This window comes from Mustela nigripes, chromosome X (assembly GCF_022355385.1).
Source record: "Mustela nigripes isolate SB6536 chromosome X, MUSNIG.SB6536, whole genome shotgun sequence".
In the NCBI taxonomy this organism is placed as follows: Eukaryota; Metazoa; Chordata; class Mammalia; order Carnivora; family Mustelidae; genus Mustela; species Mustela nigripes.
Window position 1 is genome coordinate 27,596,528 of NC_081575.1, and position 17,876 is coordinate 27,614,403.

Sequence of the window (17,876 nt, forward strand, 5' to 3'; positions counted from 1 at the left end):
TTTAAATTATATATATTATATATTTTATATCTGGTATTATATCTATATTATATAATAACTGGTATTATATCTTTTTAAAATATTGGTAGAATTCACCAGTGAAGCCATATGGGGCTTGGAGTTTTTTTGTCAGAAAATCTTTAACTATAAATTCAATTTTGTTAATAGATATGAGGCTATTCAGGTTTTCTATTTTTCCATGAGTAATTTTTGCTAGCTTGTGTCTTTCCAGGAATTCATCTATTTCATCTAAGTTTTAAAATTTGTTGTCATAAAGTCATTCATATTTTCTTAATTTATTATCTGTAAAATCTATAGTCATGCCACCTTTCTCATTACTGATATTGATAAATTCTGTTCTTTTTTATGAATATTTTGATTAAATGTTTATCAATTTTATTGATCTCAAAAATATCCCAGTTCAGTTTCATTGATTTTCCCCTTTTCTGTTTTCTATTTCATTGATTTCTTCTCTAATACTTATTATTTGTATTCTTCCTTTTTACTTTGGGGTTTCCTTTGGGTTTAATTTGCCCTTTTCTCTCTCTTTTTTTTAAATTTTTCTTGAAAGCTGATGTCACTGATTTGAGATATTTGTTTCTGATACATGTGTTTAGTTCTATAAATTTTCTTCTCAGTATTGTGTTTTCTTTTACAGAATATTCCTATTTTGTACAAATATTGTTTTGTCATTGGTTGGAGATCTAAAAGGTACTCCTCAAACTGAATGTATATGATAGTTTTAAAAAGGGGACACAAAACCACAGGCTGAATATGAAAATGTTCATCATCACTAGCCATCAGGGAGATTCAAATCAAAACCACATTGAGATACCACCTTACACCAGTTAGAATGGCCAAAATTAACAAGAAACAACATATGTTGGAGAGAAATGTGGAGAAAGGAGAACCCTCTTACACTGTTGCTGGGAATACAAGTTGGTGCAGCCACTTTGGAGATGCCTTAAGAAATTAAAAATAGAGCTTACCTATGACCCTGCAATTGCACTATTGGGTATTTACCCCAAAGATACAGATGTAGTGAAAAGAAGGGCCATCTGTACCCCAATGTTCATAGCAGCAATGGCCGCAGTCGCCAAACTGTGGAAAGAACCAAGATGCCCTTCAACTGACGAATGGATAAGGAAGATGTGGTCCATATACACTATGGAGTATTATGCCTCCATCAGAAAGGATGAATACCCAACTTTTGTAGCAACATGGACGGGACTGGAAGAGATTATGCTGAGTGAAATAAGTGAAGCAGAGAGAGTCAGTTATCATATGGTTTCGCTTATTTGTGGAGCATAAGAAATAACATGGAGGACATGGGGAGATGGAGAGGAGAAGTGAATTGGGGGAAATTGGAGGGGGAGACGAACCATGAGAGACTATGGACTCTGAGAAACAAACAGAGTTTTGGAGGTGGGTATTATGGAGGGCACGGATTGCATGGAGCACAGGGTGTGGTGCATAAACAATGAATTCTGGAACACTGGAAAGCAATAAAATTTTTAAAAAATAAAAATAGAGCTTCAATTTCATTAATGACAAATTTAAATGACATTACAAATTATAATAAACTGATATATAATGGAATAGTATAAAACATTTGCACATATTTTTATAAGATAAAACACTAGATTTTCAGAAGTTTCATACTATGGTGAAGCCACCTTGTTCTAATTCATCCAGACTCTTGGGAGGTTCACTTTTATTTTTATTTATTGAAAAACCGTTCTATTGGAAATTTGTGATAAGCACTGAACTATGTGATATAATATAGGTATATACAGTAGTTTTAGAGCCCAGAGAGGAAGCATGCATGGAACAACCAGGGAAGACTTCACAGGGTGATAATACGCTAAGTGTATTGGAGGATTAATAGGAGTTAACTGAGGCTAAGTAAGGGAGGTGGAGGTAATAAAAAGATGAGCTTTGCTGGAAAAGCTTTCAGGGAGTTTTTATCACATTGGGACCATACTGAAACCTGTGGGAGAATTTAGTTTTATAGGGTTAATGTAGATTAAGACTAATGAGGCAGAACAATCCTTGCTCTAAGGAAAGGAATATGGACTATATAATAGAACCCACAGGAGGAAATGTGGGAAGATTCTGCTTAATAAGTCATTGTTGAAATCTGTAAACTTTGTGCCTTGGGACTTATACATGGCTCCTTATTTGTGAAACATTGCATTGTGTCTGATTTTTTAGGGTAGTGCTGAAGTTGACTGAAATGGCCCTGACTGTAAAATATCAGGAATAGAAAAAGATGATAAAAATAGTTGTAAAATACTATGTCTGCACTTTAACAAAAAACACTGATGTCCACTCAAATAGTTAGGGTATATAGTATATTTCTTAAAAGATTGTCTGAATTGAAGCTTGGTTTATTGTATGTTTTTAAAGGATTGTCTAAATTTTCCCCTCACAGAATTCAGAAAAACAGCACTAATATGTGGTAACACACAACTGCATTTGAAAAGGTAGGTAGGTGACAAAACTTGGGCTTACAGTACCATTTTCCTTAACCTTGAACTGGACTGAAAAATAATGAAAGTAAAACGCTGTAATATAAAATGATTTCTTAGAGAGAGAGAAGGACTTGAGCTAACGTTTTTAATCAGTTACAGAGGTAAGGCTAAGAATATAAGAGGACACAGATCAGGAATAGGGAGTGATCCACCAGATTATCTCATAGATTCTTTTCTTTTAAGTTTTGCAAATCAGCTTTATGGAAAATGGAAGAGATCAAATCCTTTTACCCCAGACTTTTAATAGCAAGTTGAGCAATTGGAACTTGATGTACTAGGTGCTATTTTAATGGATTATGGTCTATGCAGTTTCTAAAGTGTGAGCAACTATATAAAATGAAGAGATTCAGCAGGGAAGCTTTTTTTTTTTTCTTTTCTCCTAGTGGCTGAATATGGAAAGAGCTTTTGGGTTTTTCAAAGTGCTTCAATCCCTGCCCTGCTTGCATTAGCTACTGCTTTGTCAGAATAGCTTTGAGTTTCTTTTGAGGTCTCCATTGAGACTTATATTAAAATCAACTCTATGCATTGTAAATTACTCAACAATGTCAAGAAATGACACTGTTGTGATTCCTATTCTAGAATATGCACCATCTAAATTTATTGTGGCAAAGAATTCTATTTTGATAGGTGATGGTTATGAGATACTCAATAATAAACATCACCCTTCCACAAATGACCTCCAACCAGCTTGGTAACAAATTGCTTCCTATGTTGCTAGACCCTGAGGTGTTTAGGTAAACAGTTCCATACTCTCACTGGGGAGAAGTCAAATTTTAAAAAAAGTAAAATAGAAAGAGACAATTAAACCACAATTTTTCTGAAGCAAGTGGGAAAGTTAACATAATAGTCCATGTAGAAGACTTTCCTGGTTCTAGATGAAATACTGTCCATCCAAGTATGTCTCTCTGGGTTTTCTCAAGGTTTGTATACAAAACTGTGAGGAAAGAAGAGAACACAGGTTGATGACAAATGATTTGTCTATAAATGTCAAGCCATTTTGGGGAACTCTTTTTAAGTAAGTGATTTCTGGAGTTTCAAAGACAACTGAATTCCTTTCTCTGTTAATATGCTTAGGCTTACTTTGTGTTCTGCTTTGTTATTTTGAAGGGAAAATATCCTACTGGTGTAGAGTTCCTTTCACTGTGCTAGCTTCTGAAGTTTGAAGAAGTGTTTATTGCTTTTTCTAGAGCACAGTAAAATTCTACTATCTTATTTCTACCTGCAAAAGAGAAGAAAAAATTCACTACACATACACATTCAGGCTATGAAAGTCAGCCAGCCTTTAACAAGAAATATATGCCCATCAGGACAACCCATTGGTTTTTCAAGACAAGGAGATTCACTAACTCCCAACCTCTTTTGAAGTGGAGAAAGAAAATAATTCATTTGGTCAGTTTTGCACACAAAGGAGAAAACTTTCTGCCAACCCAATCACTTTAGCATGAGAAATGACTCTTGTTATCTATGGATGACAAATGTCTAATTCAGAAGAAAGTGAAGAGAACACTAAGGTCCCTGGGATTGGCATTTTAGGGGAATGCATAGGTCTAGGAGGGGAAGGAAGAGGAAAAAAAGAAAAATACAGAAGAAACAATTGGAGAATGTACATGGAAGTTCATGGAGAAGAATCTATTAAAATTAGAAGGACACAGCATAGAGTAAATGCTGTCAAGGGGACAAGTTAGAGATTTGGGAATCTTCCGTTACTATGGATGCATGAAAATTAATGCAATGATCTCTTGAAAATGGATTTGTGATTTAACAAGTGGCCTTACCTGTATTTGAATAAATGTAAATAAATAGTAGAGTGAGGACTTAAGGACCTCCCTTTTACAAATAGAGGTTATCTCTTTCCTTGTCCTTTTTTGCCATGTTTGACTCAGATAAAGAGAACTGAATTCAGTCAGATAATGAAAGATAATTTTGATGGGTTCTTCGAAATTATTTTTAAACTATCTTAGAGCTAGCCTTTGAGGAGAGCAACATCAAACAGTGAAATTTTTTAAAAAAGTAAATTCCAAATTATAACTTCCTTTTTGCCACTAACTAGCTAACCCTTTCTTTGCTGACTTTCCAGGTATCATTTTCCCAATGTGTTAAAAGAAAAATTCCAAAATCTAAGTGTGCTTTCTATTGTCACATTTCATTGCCTTCTACCAATATTTATTAAACACTTGCTAATCTAGAGCAAGACCACCTGGATTTCATTTTTCTTTTCTTTTCTCTCTTTTTCTTTTCTTTTCTTTTACGTTTCCTTTTTTCTTTCTTTCTTTCTTTCTTTCTTTCAAGGGGAGGAGAAGCAGAGGGAGAAAGAAAATTCTAAACATGTTCCATTCCCAGCATGTGAGCCAGATGAGGGGCTGGATCTCATAACCCTGTGATCATGATCTGAGCCAAAATCAAGAGTTGGACACTAATTGACTGAGCCACCCAGGCACCCCTGCACTGCCTGAATTTTAATCTTGACTGCCACATATAAGCTGTGTGACCTAAGGTCAAGTCTAAACTCTGCACCTTGGTTTTCTCATTTATAATAACAGTAACTACATGATAGTTATTGTCAAGATTAAATGAGTTAATACATTTTAAGTGTTATAATAGTTTTTGGCATAGTATATTTTAATAAAGAGTAGTTCTTAGTATTATTAATTTAACACTGTGTTAAGCATTGAGGAATAAGAATAGGTAAGTGATCAATTCTGCCTTCAAGTTATTTGGAGACCATGGGAAGAAATCAGAAAAGCAAAGAAAAAAAGATGGTACTAAAACAACCTGAAGGTTCACAAAAGGCTTCACAGAGAAAATAACATTTTTTTTAGGAGGTAATATTTTGAAATAAGGCTTAAAGGTTTAGGATTTTACCAGTAGGGGAGGAGATTGAAAGGTGTTTCAAGTTGAGGGGACAGAATGAAAAGAGACACACAAGAATACTGGTGAACGATTAGAAGTTCTAAGATATATGGCTCATATTCAAGTTATCCAAGAGAGTATTTGATTATCTGATTGATTCATTAGTCACTGTGCATTTTATACTGCCTCTATCAAACAGTTCTTCTGTCCAGTAAGGTCTGGTAACTCTACCTTTTGTCCAGGGACAAATTGATTTCTGATCTGTTCTTAACAGTTGGTTCAGTGTGGTTAAGTTCGGTAGGACAAAAGGCCTGGAACCTTCTATCCAAAGTATCACTTTTTATACTGTACCACTTTGGATATAGCAAGTACTTAGGGTAGCATGGCCTATCCATTTATAGAGACTGCTGTGGCTAGAGCCCCTGATGTCCTCTCCCATACTCTGTACTTTGTTTAGTCCAAACTACGCAGCTCTATGGTGAGAAGTACCTTGATCTTAATAGTCTCAATCCACCTGCTGCTGAGGCCCAGGATTAGTATGAAATCTATAAGCCTTATTTTCTTGTTTAGTACTACATTTCCCTGGGGTAGTCATATGCATTCCATGTCCTCTGGTAACTAACTAGGGAATGAGGATGAAGTAACATACCAGAATCACGGTACTGCTATCATCTTTCTCATATCTGCAATATAGCTACTACGACTTATTGTTAATATTCGACCTCCTCTAATACCAAATCTTGACTAAATCACAGCCAGTTCTCCCATATTCTTATATCCAATGTGCACTTTTATGAACCAAGTTCCTTTCACACAGGTCCTATACCGTTAGGCTGCTGATGTCCCACTTCTCCAACAAGATGTTAAATTTCCTACTAGCTATGTGGCTTAGGTCATGTGAATTTGATCTCAGAGGAGCTAAAGAGAGATTAGTTTATTTTCCTATGAAATGTTAAAGAAATGGACTTAGGTGTGTAGATCAACAATCATTAGAAAGAAATAAATGAAATAATTATCACTTGCATCAACAAATCCCAGAAGTTTTTCAATGGTTTTCTCTATAGTATCTTTTAATGTGACATGTACAAAAGACATAGGGTAAAATATAGCATAGAGTGATCCAAGTGTCACATGCTTGAATTATGATAATTATTCCTGCTAACCCAGGTGATTTTGGAACTTCTAATTTTTGGTGTCTATGCAGCAGTTTCCAGCTTAAAAATGAAACTGTTTCTCAAATTGGGCCTATTGTTGATTCAGTCATTTATTCTGTGAGAAATAACTTGGGCCTCAGTACTCTTGCTTACCTGTCTTGGAAGAAAATAAATCCGTAAAACCTCTGCTACAAACATCTATCTCTCCTCCTACAACCAATTTTTTTTTTTTTAGCACTTAGTGAGTTCTGTAGAATTAAGCTATATCTCCTCAAAATTATTAAAAATGTTTACAAAGTCAAATGTGTTCCTGAAATGTCTTCTGTCAAGTGTATATGGTGATGTCAGAATGTGCAGGTCTTTATAGCTTAGCTTTCTTGTCTTGGCTAAATGGTTTCCAAACATGAGTGATGGAATGCTTTACACTCTGGATGCTAAAAACACTGCCATTTTATTCATTAAATTTTTATATTGTTTAATGTGACTGTATTTGTACCCTGGACTTGAAAATTTAGAAATGTTGTAATTTGAAATAATAGTACTAATGTATTGACAAAACAATCTCGAAGACCCTGAAACAACTTAACTTTCAAAACAGATTGAAATCATGTTAAAATAGAAGGAGCTAAAACTTTAGAGTTTAGTTAATGTCAGCAATTCCCTCTTTGATGGATCTTTCAAATTTCTTTCTCAAATTTCTTTGATGTATCACGGATGGATCCAGTTTCTCTTGCATAAATAACTTATTAGAATAAAACAGGAGGAAGTAAAAAATCTGCTCTGACTTAGTTGAAAATAAGTGCTGTTATATAAAGGTATCCATAAACAAAGGTACTCCCAAATATAGAGTATCATCTTATTTTCTTGTCCTTGCTGTGTTGAGTCTTATTCTGGACTGAAATAGTTTTGATTGTTTTTCCTTCACCAGGTACATCAAGCATTCAAATGATAATGCAGAGTAAATATGTTTAATTTCCAGGAGCTAAGTATAATTTCATTCGTAGGCACAAGTTAAATTTTTCAAAATTATTTCTACTCATAAACATTTGAAATGATAATGGGTAAATTGGTTTTACATCTGCTGCTTCACATCCATATAGAATATTGTAAGCATTGGATTTATTGGCTTCTGAAGTATCAGATATCAGACTTATGCAAACCCTGTAGGGTGATGTTTAAAAATGCATTAGATTTGGTATCTTAAGATTCAGAGATTTGTTAACTTTATTTTGCTACACACACACACACACACACACACACAGAGGTATTCATCTTATCTGCCCTGGCCTTGTTGGAATAATAGTTCCTTCAGGAATTGGGAGATTGGGAGAGTATAGGGTTAATAGAAAAAAGTTTAGGTTGATGATATTCTATTTTCAGGTAAATGTTAAATATAAAACATGAAGCTTTTTTCACCAACACATCCTTAGGACCCACTACTCAGCCCAGAACTACAGTGCCAAACTGTGTACTTTTTACATAATGGGTACCTGTAATGTTTTATTGAATTTATGAAGTTAGTAATGCTGATGAAAAATTGCCTACTATTATAGCATAGGATTCTGGATCTGGAATTTTTATAATCGTTTGTGTAGCAGTAAATTGGATTAACTGTATAGAGATGTTATGTCCTTATTTTAGCTGAAAACATTTGGCTCTGCCAAATTTCTTTCATTCTCTTCTAGTTATTTGGTTACTGTTGTTAATTAATTTAAATTTGAAAATAACATAATGATGAGTCATGGTCAGATGACTATAATTTCTCAAGTATCTAAGGAATTATACTTTTCTATTGTCATTTTCATTTGCCCTAGATCCAGAAGATTGCTCTGTGAAGAGCAGACTTTCTTTAAAAGTCTTTAAAGGTGGCTCTTAAACTTCACTGTGCATGAGAATCACCTGGAGTATTGTTCAGAAATCTGCCTTCTATGAATTCCTTCCCTCAGGTGATTTTGATGTGGTTATCCTATGGGACCACATTTTAAGAACCACTGCAATAAAATTTGTTGCCTGGTTGATGAGAGAGGAAGCCAATTTGACAACAGCATGACAAATCCCCCAAATCAAGGGTTTTTATACATACCAAATTAAAGGTGTGTTAAAAGGTACAAAAAATGTATTCTAGTGAAGACAAATGGAACCAGAAAAGAAAGGAGATGTTTGAGAACTGACTCTGTTGTCAACAAATTTTCCCCAATGACAGCACAATTATTTGGTACTAATGCTACAGCAGTGGTGACACATATAAAGAGAGGAAAAAACAATCCTTTAAAGCATTCAGTGGTTCTTGCTTTTGTGCCAGAACAAAGCACTAGGCGGTAAATCAAGACCCATTAAAGAGACTCTTTTCTTCAAATTTTCCATATGGGCTGGATTTGTTTGTTTCAGACCACTTAACTAAGTTTATGGGCTAAAGAAGATGCCTGAGAGCTTCTGGGAGCGTTGCAACTGTGTTCAATGTGGTTTGAAAAATGGTAGTGGTAGTGAGGAGGAAGGGGAACTCTGATTGATGCCAAGCCCATCTGTGCATAATGTATTAATTCCTGATGAACTTTGCATTGGTTAGCCATGGAAGTATGCACTCTTTCGTCTTGAATTGTATCTGAGCAGGACAGAAACAATGTGGAAAAAAAATCTGTTTAAGAACTTGGTCAATCAGGGGCGCCTGGGTGGCTCAGTGGGTTAAAGCCTCTGCCTTCAGCTCAGGTCATGGTCTCAGGGTCCTGGGATCAAGCTCCACATCAGGCTCTCTGCTCAGCGGCGAGCCTGCTTCCTCTTCTCTCCCTCTCTGCCTGCCTCTCTGCCTAGTTGTGATCTCTCTCTGTCAAATAAATAAATAAAATTAAAAAAAAAAAAGAACTTGGTCAATCACTTTAGCAATGGGCTACAGGATCTGTAATATGCTAGGTGACATTCCTGAGCAAATTTTAAACACATGGGATGTACAGGGTAACCTTTTATTGTAATACATGAAATCATTAATTGCAAATCTCCTGGCGAAAAGTTTAGGATGCTTGTGTTCTTGCCCAAGCTCTATTACTTTTAGATCAGTGTGACCTATCACTTCATTTTTAGGCTTAAGCTTTCTTATCTATCAAATGCGGATAATTTCTGCTTCACTGGTTCTGTATGGGTGTGCCCAGGCGACTCAGTTGGTTAAGTGGTTGCCTTCAGCTCAGGTCATGATCCTGGGGTCCTGGGATCTTGGGATTCAGCCCCGCATCAGGCTCCCTCCTCAGTGGGGAGCCCGCTTCTCCCTCTCCCTCTGTCTCCTGGCTTGTGCTCTCATTCTCTATCAGATAAATAAAATCTTGAAAAAATAAATAAAATAAAATAAAATAAAATAATTCTATATCAATTACTGCTATAGATGCTCACAACAGTTCTGTGAGATAGATCAGATAGAGTCTACACAATAGAAAAGAGAGATTGCAAGGAAAGGGAGAATAGGCTTAATCCAAGTCTTGCATTCAGATGTGAATCTACATAATACCTACTATGCAACTTATACTACTATTTGGCATAGGAATGGGTGAACCATTCTCAGAGAGGAAAAGATCTTGCTAAAGATATTGTGATAACTCGAAGGTAATGGCTGGACTTCTTGTCACCATAAAATGCATTTGATGCAAAGGTGTGTTTCTTCTTCAGAAAAATTTCTTGACATAAGACATGGAGGGCTAGCTGGTCTGAATAAAAAGGTTGTTGCTATTAGACTCTAGGGCTGTTCTGTCCAGTATGGTAAACACTAGACACATGCGGCTATTTAAATTTAATTAATTAAAATTAAATATAATTAAAAACTCAGTCCTCAATAACCACACGTGGCTAGTGACTACTATATTAGACAACACAGAAATAGAACATTCCTATAATCACAGGAAGTTTTAGTGAATAGCACTGCTCTGGAGTAATAGCTAACCAAAAAAATTGATTGGAACAAAGTATTTATCCTAATAATTGTTGTTTTTCTTTTGGAAACATGAACTCTCAAAGTGTATACCTTTATATATTCCTTCTTCTTCTTTCACCCATCCCATCAACATAAGACTTCACCTTCAGCCTGTTATCATTTTGTTCTAAACCTTAGATAGGATTAGTAAGTGTTGTGGAAACAGAATCAGTTCCTGAAAGAAAGGACACCCAAACCATTTATAATGCTCCTTTAATCCCCAAAGAAAAATTTAACTTGAAGAATTTTGTTGTTTTGCCCATTTTTTTTTCAATCTAGACAACTAGAAGATTGGAGGAGTGAATTCTTTTTCCCTCTTGCCCCTTGTCTCCTCATCTAGCAAGTAAATGTGTTAAATTAGATAACCTCTAAAAGTTCTTGCTACTATAATTCTTAACATATGTAGCTCAATGACTGTTACATAAGGAGGTGAAGAATCATTGCTTCCTGAGTAACAGGATGAACTAATGGTTTCTGAGAATTCTTCCAACTCTAAGGTTCTAGGAGGGACTTCTATTTGGTCCCACCATTTTTTTTCCTTTTTTTAAAAATTTATTTTCAGCATAACAGTATTCATTATTTTTGTACCACACCCAGTGCTCCATGCAATTCATGCCCTCTCTAATACTCACCACCTGGTTCCCCCAACCTTCCACCCCCCACCACTTCAAACCCCTCAGATTGTTTTTCAGAGTCCATAGTCTCTCATGGTGCACCTCCCATTCCAATTTCCCCCCACTCCCTTCTCCTAACTCCCCATGTCCTCCATGCTATTTGCTATGCTCCACAAATAAGTGAAACCATATGATAATTGACTCTCTCTGCTTGACTTACTTCACTCAGCATAATCTCTTCCAGTCCCATCCATGTTGCTACAAAAGTTGGGTATTCATCCTTTCTGATGGAGGCATAATATTCCATAGTGTATATTGGTCCCACCATTTTAATTCTGATTTAGGACCTATGTATCCATTGAATCTCACTTTTTTAAATCCACAAATTAAAAATAAACAATTCCAAATTGCAATTGGGGGAGTATAGTCAAATCACTCTGAAGCTTGTTCTTCAAAGACTGAATGAAGAAGTGTTTTATGACTACAGATATTTAATTTGAACTATTAAAAAAAAAGTAAATGGAACTAATAGAGAAAGAAGGAGAGGAGAGAGACACCAAAGAGAGTTTATATGAGAATGATAATAAATGCATGTGAAAGCTAAGGATGTCACCATAAACACAATTGTTTGCTGGTGATGTTAGGGGCAGGGATGGGAGAATGAGGAGGATAAAACCAATGACCAGACTTGGCCTCTCTCCAGAACATTCACTTGAAAATAGGAACATTTAGCTGCCACTCAGGAATAATAAAGATAATATAACATTTAGAGGATTTTCAAATAGTGATGTAGGAGCTGAATTTATGAGCATGGCAACTCACGAAGGCTGCTTGGAAAACCATTCTGTCCACAAGTGTCTCCAATAGAATGGAAAGAATACTAACTATGGGGCAAGAAACCTAGATTGCATAGACAGATTTGTCACTTACTAAATGATTGATCTTGGTCTGGTCGCTTCCCTTCTTTAAGCTAATTCACCCCAGATGTACAGGGGTGGTTTTCAATCCATAGACCAGATGATCTCTAAGGTTCCTTCTACCATTGTCATTCTTTAATTTGTTGAGGAACACAATAACAATTATGACAATAGATCTTGGATATCAGCCCTCTGTCTGTAGTGTCATTTGTGAATATCTTCACCCATTCTGTGGGTTGCCTCCTTGTTTTGTTGACTGTTTCCTTTGCTGTGCAGAAGCTTTTTATCTTGATGAAATCCCAGAAGTTCATTTTTGCCTTTGCAGACATAACTTGAAAGAAGTTGCTGTGGCTGATGTTGAAGAGGTTACTGCCTATGTTCTCCTCTAGGATTTTGATAGATTCCTGCCTCACATTGAGGTCATTTATCCATTTAGAATTTATCTTTGTGTGTGGTGTAAGAGAATGGACAAGTTGCATTCTTCTACATATAGCTGTCCAATTCTCCCACTACCATTTATTTAAGAGACTGTCTTTTTTCCACCGCATATTTTTTCCTGCTTTGTCAAAGATTATTTGACCATAGAGTTGTGGGCCCATATCTGGGCTCTCTACTCAGTTCCACTGGTCTATGTGTCTGTTTTTGTGCTAGTACCATACTGTCTTGGTGATCACAGCTTTGTAGTAAAGCTTGAAATCAGGTAACATGATGCCCCCAGTTTTGTTTTACTTTTTCAGCATTTACTTAGCAATTTGGGGTCTCTTCTGGTTCCATATAAATTTTAGGATTGTTTGTTCCAGCTCTTTGAAAAATGCCAGTAGAATTTTGATCGGGATGGCACTGAAAGTACAGATTGCTGTAGGGAATATAGACATTTTAACAATGTTTATTCTTCTGATCCATGAGCATGGAATGCTCTTCCATCTTTTTGCATCTTCTTCAATTTCTTTCATGAGTGTTCTGTTGTTCCTTGAGTACAGATTCTTTATCTCTTTAGTTAGGTTTGATATCCAAGATCTATAAGGAATTCAAGCTCCACACTCCAAAAACAGATAATCACGTCAGAAAATGGACAGAAGACATGAACAGACACTTCTCCAAAGAAGACATACAAATGGCTAATAGACACATGAAAAAATTCTCAGCATCATTAGCTATCAGGGAGCTTCAAATCAAAACCACATTGAGATACCACCTTACACCAGTTAGAATGGCCAAAATTAGCAAGACAAGAAACAAGTGTTGGAGAGGATATGGAGAAAGGGGAACCCTCTTACACTGTTGGTGGGGATGCAAGTTGGTGCAGCCACTTTGGAAAACAATGTGCAGATGCCTTAAGAAATTAAAAATAGAGCTTACCTATGACCCTGCAATTGCACTACCTGGTATTTACCCCAAATATACAGGTGTAGTGAAAAGAAGGGCCATCTGCACCCCAATGTTCATAGCAGCAATGGCCACAGTTGGCAAATTGTGGAAAGAACCAAGATGCCCTTCCACAGATGAATGGATAAAGAAGATATGCAGGATAACGCCTCATACCAATCAGATGTCCGTTTGTTACTGTGTTTGTTAACAACCCTTTATCTCTTAGTGTTATAAACTCCACTTAAACCTGATTAAAGTCTCATTCTTGTCAAAAAAAAAAAAGAAGATATGGTCCATATATACTATGGAGTATTATGCTTCTATCAGAAAGGATGAATACCCAACTTTTGTATGAACAGGGATGGGACTGGAAGAGATTATGCTGAGTGAAAGAAGTCAAGCAAAGAGAGTCAATTATCATATGGTTTCACTTACTTGTGGAGGATAAGAAATAATACAGAGGACATGTGGAGATGGAGAGGAGAAGTGAGTTGGGGGAAATCGGAGGGGGAGGCAAACTGTGAGAGACTGTGGACTCTGAGAAACAAACCGAGGGTTTTGGAGAGGAGATGGGTGGGAGGTTGGGTGAGCCTGGTGGTGGGTATTATGGAGGGCATGTATTGCATGGAGCACAGGGTGTGATGCATAAATAATGAATTTTGGAACACTGGAAAAAAATTAAATTAAATTTAAAAAATTATGACAATAAAAAATAAATAAATAAAAAAGGGTGCCTGGGTGGCTCAGTGGGTTAAGCCTCTGCCTTTGGCTCAGGTCATCATCCCAGGGTCCTGGGATCGAGCCCCACACCGGGCTCTCTGCTCAACAGGGAACCTGCTTCCTCCTCTCTCTCTGCCTGTGTCTCAGCCTACTTGTGATCTCTGTCTGTCAAATAAATGAATAAAATCTTTTTTTTAAAGATTTTGGAAAAAGATTTTTTTAAAGATTTTTAAAAAAAAGATTTTATTCATTTATTTGACAGACAGAGATCACAAGTAGATAGAGAGGCAGGCAGAGAAAGAGTGAGAGAGGAAAACAGGCTCCCTGCTGAGCAGAGAGCCCGACTCGGGACTCGATCCCAGGACCCTGAGATCATGACCTGAGCCAAAGGCAGCGGCCTAACCCACTGAGCCACCCAGGGGCCCAATAAATAAAATCTTTTAAAAAAATTGACAATAGCTACCATTCATGATATGCTTACTATGTATTATGCACTGTGAATAACTTATATGAATTTAGTGCTCATTTAATGCTCACCACACAGCAAGGCAGGAACTATTATAACCACAATTGTTTTAAGAAAAAAATCTGATAGCTCAAAGATATTAGATAATTTGTCTAATTTTACTGGCTAATAGATTCAGGATTTGAACTCTAATCTGTATGATTGCAGAGATCACGCTTTTATAAAAGATTTTTTATTTACTTATTTGAGAAGGAGGGAGAGAGCAGGAGCAGAGGAAGAGGGAGAAGCAGGCTCCCTGCTGAGCAGGGAGCCCTATGCAGGGCTTGATCCTAGGACCCCTGAGATCACAACCCCAGCCAAAGGCAGACACTTAACTGACAGAGATACCCAGGCACCCCCAGAGATCATGTTCTTAAGTACTGCATTGGCTTTCCCATCTAATGTGTGCCGGTAATATAAATTCCATTATATATTGAGTCCATAAGGAAAATGCTGTTTGTTTGTATGTTATCCTCCTTTAGGGAGTCTTTCCAAAACTTCTCGAACTTCCAACAATCTTTGATATAAAAATTACTATTTACTACTTGCTTTCTTTATTGAAGGCACTCTCAGACAGCCCTAAAATTGGAACTATTATCCCCCTTCTATAGATGAAAAAATGGAGGCACCCCATTTGGTAATCTAATTGAGGTCACAAAGATGAGAACTAGTAGGTAAATATAAACCCAGCTTTGCCTGACTTCAAACAAAACCCCTTTCTACTGCTTTCAGATTCTATATTCTTAGACTTGAATGTAGGGATTGATAGAAGAGAAACTTTCCAAGACAAACATGCAGGCATGCACACACATACACAGATGCATGCACTTGCACCAACATATGCCTCAATTACTCATGCAGCTATTTGGAGGATGTCAAGATGCTTGAAATCCCAAAACATCTGGCACCAAAGCCAATAGGAAATGAGGATGGATGGGAGCAACCACATTTTGGATCACTGAGTGGGTTTATGTTGTCCCTACAGCTCTTAAATTTGGTCAACAGTTTGGTCAACTGTTTTTCTATTTGCAAAGCTATAGAACAATTGGTGCATATTCGCCTACCTTTGGTTTCTCATGAAGAATTAATAATTTCTGCCAGTGTCAGTTGAAATCAAGTCTTTTTCCCACCTAGTGGAAGAATCTAGCACATCAAACACTTAGGGAACAGACAAAAAAAGGACAAGGAAATATTACATACTTTCATGTTATACTGGGAAAAAAATAGAATCCTTGTCAGAGATGAGGCAAGTTAGTCCTCAGAAGTGGACTAATAAGTCCTAGTAAGAACAGAGTCTTAAAAATAGGGTCTTAGTAAGAAACGAGAGACTCCTATAACTTCCCCACAAGGGAACTACATATTCTTAAAATATAGCTGGAATCTTGAGACATTTCTTTGAGATAACCTTATCTACTTCAGACAGAACAGAGGTGCTCTGGTACTGAAGGTGGCATTAAGTGAATTTCTGTTAATAGCATCCAGTTTTTCTCACAAATATCTATATAAAAATAATTATTTGTCAATAGATTGAGTAAAATAAATCTTGGTTTATGGAAGTAATAAAGCTTTTCATTAAGATTTTGGTACTCTAGTGGTTTTTTATTGCATTTTATCACTTATAATATTTGATCAACTGAAGTACCCCCACCTGCTTTCCCCAGACAGTTGGAATTCCCCCACTGACTTCAAATGTAGTTTGCAGAGGTTGCCCTCATCTAGAGATTTTCACAATGTCTCCTAAAGCCTAATGACGACATTCACTTTCACAAGTAGACTTTTCACCTTTCTTAAGATCCCTGTCCTGTCATAGAGTCTGTAATTATGTTTAGTAATCAAGTGAAGGGGGTACAGGATGAGATTCCCCAAAATGTGCCACTTTGGCATAAAGATTATTTTGAGTTAAAAGTAATTAAAACCCAGCAGATGCAGGAAAAGATCTCTGCCACCCCCACAACTGCCTAGTTTTACATTGGAAAAGAGAGCCTGTACTAGGAGGAGTGCTATTAACAGAGAACATCCCCTTTACCTAAGGAACTTATCTGCATAATAGGGTAACCTTGTTTTTCCAAATATCTCATTTTACCTTCTTGCTAATGAGCTTTCTCCCCTTTGTATCCTCAGACCCCTCCCCTCTCCTTAGCTCATGTGAGCTTCATGTTGCCTCACTGTCTTTGGAATCACATGTCTATCAAATTTGACTTTTTCCTGTTAATCTGTCTCATGTCAATTTGATTCAAAGTCCAGCTAGAAGGAGCACAGGGCAGAGGAAGTTCTTCCTTCCCGACACAAGAAATAATCCTTTATCACTGTCACAAACCCAAACTGAGACTATGCTTTCTTTCAAAAAAGTATCTCATACTTTCCAGCTCTAGCTCTAAGAATTAGATTGCATTTAAAGCAAAATTAGCATAAGACAAAGAAATGCGAACAGGAGGTGCTCTGGAGGTTTGCTCCACTGTAGAGGGCCTTTGTATGACCTAAGAGCATATTGTGCTATGAAGACATATCTACTCTTTGGAGATATGTAAAGATGGCCCCTCCTTACAGATCAGTAGCAAAATCATTTTGTAACATTGTGTTTGATAGTTGAAAGTTGGTGGGAGGAGGAGGGGTAGGCATTTTAAAACCATGTCTAAATCCTATTGGATAACCATTTTATATAGTGAAAAATTAGTTGGAGACATAGAAACTTAGAGCTGCAAGGGACATTTAAAACCAGTTTAATTTTTTTCATTTATAGGTGAAGAAAATTAAGGCTATAAAAGAAAAATGACTTGACTAAGGCCATACAGCTAATTAATGGTAGAACTTCAACTTAAATGAGGTTGACATTATCCAGACCAGATAACTCACTGACAGACTAAATTTCAAACTACAGTTGAAATATCAAGTATACTTGCTGATTGGAAAGATGTTGCAATCACAGAAACTTCACATTGTTGGCTCTATTTTAAGAAAAATTCCATGGGCCAGAGGGCACTAAGACTTATTCTGTACTGTGTTCAGGGAGAACGAATTAGGTTGCAGTAGAAGTGATTTAAGTGGTAGGTTTTCATTTCACAGTTGATCACAGCAAAGACAGAGACCATTTGGTGCCTTTTTCAATGTCTGCCAAAAAGTTACTTCGTGTCTCAAATACTGATTCTTTCATTGACATGCAGAAAGAACTTAGCCCCAAAGGAAGTCGGTGGAATTGGTTGAACGCCAGAGCTGGTTTATTTCTTTGGTGAAACTGAGCTGTTCTTAAGCTTTTAAATATCAC